The following is an 8898-nucleotide window of genomic DNA, read 5'->3' on the forward strand; positions in this document are numbered from 1 at the left end:
ATATTAGTCCAATAAAACCCTCCAATTGAGATTTACCAAAAAAAAATCAAGATTTCAAAACCAGCCAGGTGTCGAATCTTCTCTTCCTTAGTCTTCTTTTGTTCTCCTTAGGGATTTCTGTTTCACAGATCAAAGGTAACTTTAAGAGAGCTATTGTCTGGGCAGTCAGAAGATGTTGGTGGTTTGGCAGTTCTCCTCCCAACTGTTAATTTTTTCCTAGTCTTATACCCCCAAGCATCAAATTGTGTCATTGGCTTTTAAGATTGTCAATAAACTCAGTTCAAACTTGATTGGTGTTTGGTATTTTTGGGGTATAATTCAAACTGATTGGCCTAATTTGAATTGGTTTTGTTGTTTCCAGGCAACCCAGATAATCTAGCTTTCGGGGAGAAAGTGAGGACTGCAGATGCTGGAGATCAGAACTGAAAAATGTGTTGCTGGAAAAGCGTAGCAGGTCAGGCAGCATCCAAGGAGCAGGAGAATCGACGTTTCGGGCATAAGCCCTTCTTCAGGAATCAGCATTCCTGAAGAAGGGCTTATGCCCGAAACGTCGATTCTCCTGCTCCTTGGATGCTGCCTGACCTGCTGCGCTTTTCCAGCAACACATTTTTCAGCTCTAATCTAGCTTTCGACCAAATTTACATTGTTACCTTATTCAGAACACTTGGTGCTGTGCTAGTAGGTAGTTCTGCTAGCTTTTAACTCTCTTAAAGGTACAGTACACCCACATCTTCATAACATTTCTCCCCAGGATATTGGTAACCCTCTGGTTCAGATATAGACCATCCCATTGTAGATGTCCCACCTACCCTAGATGACCCTTCCAGGTTTCTGAATCCCTCCCTCCTGCACCATCCCTGTAGCCACATGTTCAACTGCTCTCGCTCCCTATTCCTCACCTCACTAGTACGTGGCACAGGTAACAAACCACAGATAACAACGCTGTTTGTTCTAGCTCTAATTTTCCACCCTAGCTCCCAGAATTTCTGTGTTACATCCCCATCCATTTCCCTTCCTATGTCATTGATGCTTATGTGGACCACGACTTTGGGCTGCTCCCCCTCCCCCTTAATAATCTCAAAAATATGATCCGAGACATCACAGACCCTGGCATCTGGGAGGCAACACACTAACTGTGAGTCTCTCTCGTTCCCACAGAACCTCCGATCTGTCCCCCTTAACTATGGAGTCTCCAATGACTAATGCTCTGCTCCTCTCTCCCCTTCCCTTCTGAGAAACAGGGACAGACTCTTTGTCAGAGACCTGTCTATTGACCTTCAGGGTACAATGGACCTGACCACCCAGATCTCTCTGTATATCAATTTTCCCCAGGATCTTTCATGTATAGTTTGCTCTTGAATTGGATCTTCCAAAATGCATTTCCTTACATTTGTCCGGATTGAACTCCATCTGCCATTTCTCCACCCAAATCTCCAATCTAAGTATATTCTGCTGAATTCTCTGACAGTCTCCTTCACTATCTGCTACTCCACCAATCTTGGTGTCATCTGCAAACTTGCTAATCAGACCGCCTATACCTTCCTCCGGATCATTTATGTATATCACAAACAACAGTGGTCCTGGTATGAATCCCTGTGGGACACCACTGGTCACAGGTCTCCATTTTGAGAAACTCACTTCCACTACTAATCCCTGTTTCCTATTGCCCAGCCAGTTCTCTATCCATCTTGCTAGTACTCCTTGGACCCCATGCAACTTCACCTTCTCCATCAGCCTACCGCGGGGAACCTTATCAAACACCTACCTGAAGTCCATATATATGACATGTAAAGCCCTTCCCTCATCAATCAACTTTGTCACTTCCTCAAAGAATTCTATTACATTCGTAAGACATGACCTTCCCTGCGCAAAACCATGTTGCCTACCACTGATAAGCCTATTTTTTCTTCCAATGGGAATAGATCCAAGCTATCCATCTTCTCCATCAGCTTCCCTACCACTGACGTCAGGCTCACCGCTCTATAATTACCTGGATTATCCCTGCTCCCCTTCTTAAACAAGGGGACAACATTAACAATTCTCCTGTCCTCCAGGTCCTCACCTGTATTCAAGGATGCTGCAAAGATATCTGTTAAATCCCCAGCTATTTCCTCTCTTGCTTCACTCAATAACATGGGATAGATGCCATCTGGACCTGGGGACTTGTCTACCTCAATGCCTTTTAGAATACCGAACACTTCCTCCCTCATTATGCTAACTTGACCTAGAGTAATCAAACATCTATCCCCAACCTCAACACTCAGCATTTCCCTCTCCTCGGTGCAAAGTACTCATTAAGAATCTTACCGGGATCCAAGATGGTGGCGACTCAGCAAGTCTGAGTCTATAGTGGTCCTCCCAAGACCTAGGCAAAGTGGGCCACCCTCCTCCACCACACTCACAAATCAATTAAAAATAGTTTTTATTAAATTAATTAGTGGTTTAGTACTAAATTTATACAATTCAGTCTCCTGTAAAAATGACTAGGGGGAAAGGAGCCCGCAGTTCTCAGCAGGCAGGAGCCCCTCCCCCACCCTTCCCAGCTGCAGCAGAGGCGTCCGCAGTCACCCCGGGGGACTTACCTACGGTGGCGAGCCTCGTGGAAATAATCTCCAAACTCGATGCGAAGATCGATGCTTTCATAGAAGAGTCCCGAAGTCGGTGGAATTGATTCTCAGCCGCACTACAAAAGCACAGCCGAGACATCGAAGAAATTGAATGCCGAGTCGGAGGGGCGGAACTAAAGGCCGCAACCTCCGAGGCCATTGCAGAATTGGCCGTGGATCTGGTCCAGACTCTCGAGCAGCAAGTCCGGACCTTAGAGAATCACATTGATGACCTCAATTCTCGAGGTCGTCAAAAAAATATTTGTTTGCTGGGCCTTCCCAAACGGGAAAAAGAAGGCCAGCTTACAAGGTTCCTTGAATAGTGGATTCTACAGTTATGAATCTGGAGGCTGGATCAGGCCAGGTAAGGGTGGAATGGGCTTATCGGGTTGCAATACGCGGGCCCAGCTCAAACCAGTGCCCACGCCCGGTCCTGTTCCGGCTGCAGAGCTATAAGGTGAGGCAGATGCTCTTGGAAGCCTCCAGAAATCTTGGGAAAGGTCCACAAGCCATGATCTATAAAGGATCTAAGATTATATTATTTCAGGACTTTTCCCCAGCTTTGGTCCGAAAGAGGAAGGCGTTTGATGAAGCAAAGAATTGTTTCAGGGATTTAAACATTCAATACGCCTTGCGCTACCCAGCTATACTACGCTTTAGTCATGAAGGGTCCGTGTATAACTTCGGATCACCGGAGAAGGCCAAGAAACTTTTGGACTCTCTTAGACAAATTATAAGAGTTAATTGATGTTGTTTTGCCCTACCCTCACCCCGGTTTACCCCCTCTTTTTTTTCCTTTCATTATCTTATTGTTTAATATTATCGTCAGGGGGTGGGAAGAGGGGTTTATTTATTCATCCTTTACTTAGCGATTTCCTTTCCCCCTTTTTTATATATATGTATATATATATAGGCCAGGGGGTCTAGTTAATGTACGGGGGGGGGAAGGTGGCTACCTTATCTTATTTTATCTTTGTCCTTGGGAGCGGGGTTGTTTTCCCCTGTTATTTTGTATTAATATACTTAATTATTATTTGCTGAGACTGTAATTTTATAGTCATATATGTTCATATATGGTATTATCATTACCAAATATATCCAGGTGTTGGTGTGGGTGGTGGGGGGGGGGGGGGAAATGGGGGATAGGGTACTCACTGTTAGTTCTAGTTCAGTAGTATACTTGAATTTTCTTTATCCTATCGTGGGGTGCCTGGGTCAAGGGTGTGCACTGGTTGGGAGAGGTTATGATGGGGTTTTTTGGAAAGGAAGTGATGCCCCCTGGGAATAAGGGGGAAGATCTCCATTTAAATACGTTTTATACTTTTTTTTACTATTTAGAAATAGTTTTTTAGTTTTTTTTTCAGTTTTCTTTTGTAAACTTGTTAAAACATGTTAAAATTTTCAATAAAAATGTCTTAAAAAAAAGAATCTTACCCATTTTCTCTGACTTCATGCATAACTTTCCTCCTTTGTCCTTGAGTGGGCCAACCCTTTCCCTAGTTACCCTCTTCCTGCTTATATATGAATAAAAGGCTTTGAGATTTTCCTTAACCCTGTTTGCTAAAGATACTTCATGATCTCTTTTAGCCCTCATAATTCCTCATTTTAAATTGAACATAGAACATAGAAAGTTACAGCGCAGTACAGGCCCTTCGGGCCTCAATGTTGTGCCGACCTGTGAAATTAATCTGATGCCCATCTAACCTTACACCGTTCCATTTACTAGGATGTTGTCTGGTATGGAAGGAAGGTCTTATGAGGAAAGACTGAGACAACTGAGGCTGTTTTCATTGGAGATAAGAAGGTTGAGAGGTGACTTAATCAAGATGTATAAGATAACCAGAAGGTTAGATAAGGTGGACAGTGAGAGCCTTTTTCCAAGGATGGTGAAGGCTAACACGAGGCAACATAGCTTTAAATTGAGGGGTGATAGATTTAGGACAGATATCAAGGGTAGGTTTTTAGTCAGAGAGTAGTAGGGGGCGTGGAATGGCCTGCCTGCAAAAGTAGTAGACTCCAACATTAAGATCTCTATGTAATCTTACATAACATTCTTCATTGTCCACTACACTACCAAGTTTGGTTCATCCACATACTTACTAACCATGCCTCCTATATTCTCATCCAGATCGTTTATATAAATGACAAACAAAACTGGACCCAGTACCGATCCCTGTGAAACACCACTGGTCACAGGCCTCTAGTCCAAAAAAAGCCCCTCCACCATCATTCTCTACCATTAAGCTAATTTTGTCTCCATATGGCAAGTTCTCCCTAAATCCCGTGTCATCTAACTTTACTAATTAGTCTAAAACCTTGTCAAAGGCCTTACTAAAGTCCAAGTAGACAGTGGACGAAAGTGAGGACTACAGATACTGGAGATTAGAGTCAAGATTAGAGTGGTGCTGGAAAAGCACAGCAGGTCAGGCAGCATCCGAGGAGCAGGGGATTCAACGTTTCGAGCAGGAGCCTGTCATCAGGAACCTGAAGGGCTCCTGCTCGACATTTCGATTTTCCTGCTCCTTGGATGTTGCCTGACCTGCTATGCATTACCAGCACCACTCTAATCTTGACTCCAAGTAGACAATATCTATGACTCCGCCCTCAGCTTTTTTTTGGCTATGTCCTCAAAGAACCTAATAATGTTTGTGAGACACGATCTCCCACATAGATTGGGCAAAGCAAATCAGTCACAACACCATAGAGGAAGGAATTCCTGGAGAGCATACGGATACTTGCCTGGATCAACATATTGAGGAACCAACTGGAGGACAGGCCATCCTAGGATGCATATTGGTTAATGAGAAATGAATAATTGACAATCCAGTTGTGCAAGGCCTTTGGGGATAAGTAACCCAAAATATGACATAATTCTTCTACAGCAGGTGGTTGAGGCCAAAACATCGTGTGTTTTCAAGAAGAAGTTAGCCATAGCTCTTGTGGCCATATGTCCAGAAGACATCAGTTCAGCAACTAACTCTACTCTACTCTAACATTTGGTCATGGCTGACATGTTCCTCAACACATTATCCTGCCTTCTCACCATAACCCTTGATTCACTTACCAATCATGAACCCATCCATCTCTGTCTTAAATACACTCAATGACTTGGCCTCCACAGCCCTCTGTGGCAATGAGTTCCACAGAGTCACCATCCTCTGGCTGAAGAGATTTCTCCTAATCTCCATTCTATAGGGTCATCCCTTCACTCTGAGGCTGAGCCTTTGGGTCCCAGTCTAAAGGTATCAAAGGATATGAGGCAGAACAGGAACAGGGGACTGAGTTGGGTAATCAGCCAAGATCATATTGAATGGCAGAGCTACACAAGGGGTCAAATAACTTAGTCCTGCTCCCATCTTCAATGTTCCACACTGAATGTACCACAACATCATACATCCAAAGTCCCACCACCCAATATCCCAGCACCCACTGTCCTAGAGTTCTGAAAGATATAACTGAGGAGATTGTAGAGGTTTTGGTGGTGACCTTTCAGGAGTCACTGGAGTCAGATTTGTGCCAGAGGACTGGAAAATGGATAATGTCACTCTCCTATTTAAGAAGGAGGGAAGGCAGAAAACAGGGAAGAGTTGGTTGGTTGTCCTGACTTCGGTTGTTGGTCAGATTTGAGAGTTCTATTATTAAGAGTGAGATTGCAGAATGTTTGGAAATGTTTGATAAAATAGGGCTGAGACAGCACAACTTTGACAAGGGGCGCTCATGCCTGACACATGTGTCAGTGAGAGGGAGAGGGAGTGAGGGAGTGCGTCAGTGAGAGAGAGAGAGTGAGTGAGGGAGTGTGTCAGTGAGAGAGAGAGGGAGTGAGGGAGTGTGTCAGTGAGAGAAAGGGAGTGAGGGAGTGTGTCAGTGAGAGAGAGAGGGAGTGAGGGAGTGTGTCAGTGAGAGAAAGGGAGTGAGGGAGTGTGTCAGTGAGAGAGAGAGGGAGTGAGGGAGTGTGTCAGTGAGAGAGAGAGAGAGGGAGTGTGTCAGTGAGAGAGAGGGAGTGTGTCAGTGAGAGAGAGGGAGTGAGGGAGTGTGTCAGTGAGAGAGAGAGAGAGGGTGTGTCAATAGAGAGAGAGAGAGGGAGTGTGTCAGTGAGAGAGAGAGGGACTGTGTCAGTGAGAGAGTGAGGGAGTGTGTCAGTGAGAGAGAGGGAGTGTATCAGTGAGAGAGAGGGAGTGAGGGAGTGTGTCAGTGAGAGAGAGAGAGTGTGTCAGTGAGAGAGAGAGAGAGTGTGTCAGTGAGAGAGAGAAAGTGTGTCAGTGAGAGAGAGAGTGTGTCAGTGAGAGAGTGAGGGAGTGTGTCAGTGAGAGAGAGGGAGTGTATCAGTGAGAGAGAGGGAGTGAGGGAGTGTGTCAGTGAGAGAGAGAGAGTGTGTCAGTGAGAGAGAGAGAGAGTGTGTCAGTGAGAGAGAGAAAGTGTGTCAGTGAGAGAGAGAGGGAGTGTGTCAGTGAGAGGGAGGGAGTGTGTCAATGATAGAGAGGGAGTTTGTCAGTGAGAGAGAGAGGGAGAGAGGGAGTGAGGGAGTGTGTCAGTGAGAGAGAGGGAGTGAGGGAGTGTGTCAGTGAGAGAGAGAGTGTGTCAGTGAGAGAGAGAGAGAGTGTGTCAGTGAGAGAGAGAAAGTGTGTCAGTGAGAGAGAGAGGGAGTGTGTCAGTGAGAGGGAGGGAGTGTGTCAATGATAGAGAGGGAGTGTGTCAGTGAGAGAGAGAGGGAGTGAGGGAGTGTGTCAGTGAGAGAGAGGGAGTGAGGGAGTGTGTCAGTGAGAGAGAGAGGGAGTGTGTCAGTGAGAGAGAGAGGGAGTGAGGGAGTGTGTCAGTGAGAGAGAGAGGGAGTGAGGGAGTGTGTCAGTTAGAGAGTGAGGGAGTGTGTCAGTGAGAGAGAGAGGGAGTGAGGGAGTGTGTCAGCGAGAGAGAGGGAGTGTGTCAGTGAGAGATAGGGAGTGAGGGAGTGTGTCAGTGAGAGAGAGAGGGAGTGAGGGAGTGTGTCAGTGAGAGAGAGGGAGTGTGTGAGTGTGTCAGTGAGAGAGTGAGGGAGTATGTCAGTGAGAGAGAGGGAGTGTGTCAGTGAGAGAGAGAGGGAGTGTGCGAGTGTGTCAGTGAGAGAGAGAGGGAGTGTGTGAGTGTGTCAGTGAGAGAGTGAGGGAGTATGTCAGTGAGAGAGAGGGAGTGTGTCAGTGAGAGAGAGAGGGTGTGTGAGTGTGCCAGTGAGAGAAAGGGAGTGAGGGAATGTGTCAGTGAGAGAGAGGGAGTGTGTCAGTGAGAGAGAGAGGGAGTGTGTGAGTGTGTCAGTGAGAGAGAGAGGGAGTGAGGGAGTGTGTCAGTGAGAGAGAGGGAGTGTGTCAGTGAGAGAGAGAGGGAGTGTGTCAGTGAGAGAGAGAGGGAGTGTGTGAGTGTGTCAGTGAGAGAGAGAGGGAGTGAGGGAGTGTGTCAGTGAGAGAGAGGGAGTGTGTCAGTGAGAGAGAGAGGGAGTGTGTCAGTGAGAGAGAGGGAGTGTGTCAGTGAGAGAGAGAGGGAGTGTGTGAGTGTGTCAGTGAGTGAGTGTGTCAGTGTGAGAGAGAGAGGGCGTGTGTCAGTGAGAGAGAGAGGGAATGTGTGTGTGTCAGTGAGAGAAAGGGAGTGAGGGAGTGTGTCAGTGAGAGAGAGAGGGTGAGAGTGTGTCAGTGAGAGAAAGGAGTGAGGGAGTGTGTCAGTGAGAGAGAGGGAGTGAGGGAGTGTGTCAGTGAGAGAGTGAGGGAGTGTGTCAGTGAGAGAGAGGGAGTGAGGGAGTGTGTCAGTGAGAGAGTGAGGGAGTGTGTCAGTGAGAGAGAGGGAGTGAGGGAGTGTGTCAGTGAGAGAGAGAGGGAGTGAGGGAGTGTGTCAGTGAGAGAGTGAGGGAGTGTGTCAGTGAGAGAGTGAGGGAGTGTGTCAGTGAGAGAGAGAGGGAGTGAGGGAGTGTGTCAGTGAGAGAGTGAGGGAGTGTGTCAGTGAGAGAGAGAGGGAGTGAGGGAGTGTGTCAATGAGAGAGAGAGGGAGTGAGGGAGTGTGTCAGTGAGAGAGAGGGAGTGTGTGAGTGAGAGAGAGAGGGAGTGTGTGAGTGAGAGAGAGAGAGTGTGTGAGTGAGAGAGAGGGTGTGTGTGTGTCAGTGAGAGAGAACGAGAGTGTGTGAGTGAGAGAGAGAGGGTGTGTGAGTGAGAGAGAGAGTGTGTCAGTGAGAGAGAGAGGGTGTGTGAGTGTGTCAGTGAGAGAGAGAGAGGGTGTGTGAGTGTGTCAGTGAGAGAGAGAGAGAGTGTGTGAGTGAGAGAGAGAGGGAGTGTGT

The sequence above is a fragment of the Chiloscyllium plagiosum genome, unplaced genomic scaffold (assembly GCF_037043375.1).
Source record: "Chiloscyllium plagiosum isolate Xiang-an unplaced genomic scaffold, Cpla_swu_hap1 HiC_scaffold_15, whole genome shotgun sequence".
Lineage (NCBI taxonomy): Eukaryota > Metazoa > Chordata > Chondrichthyes > Orectolobiformes > Hemiscylliidae > Chiloscyllium > Chiloscyllium plagiosum.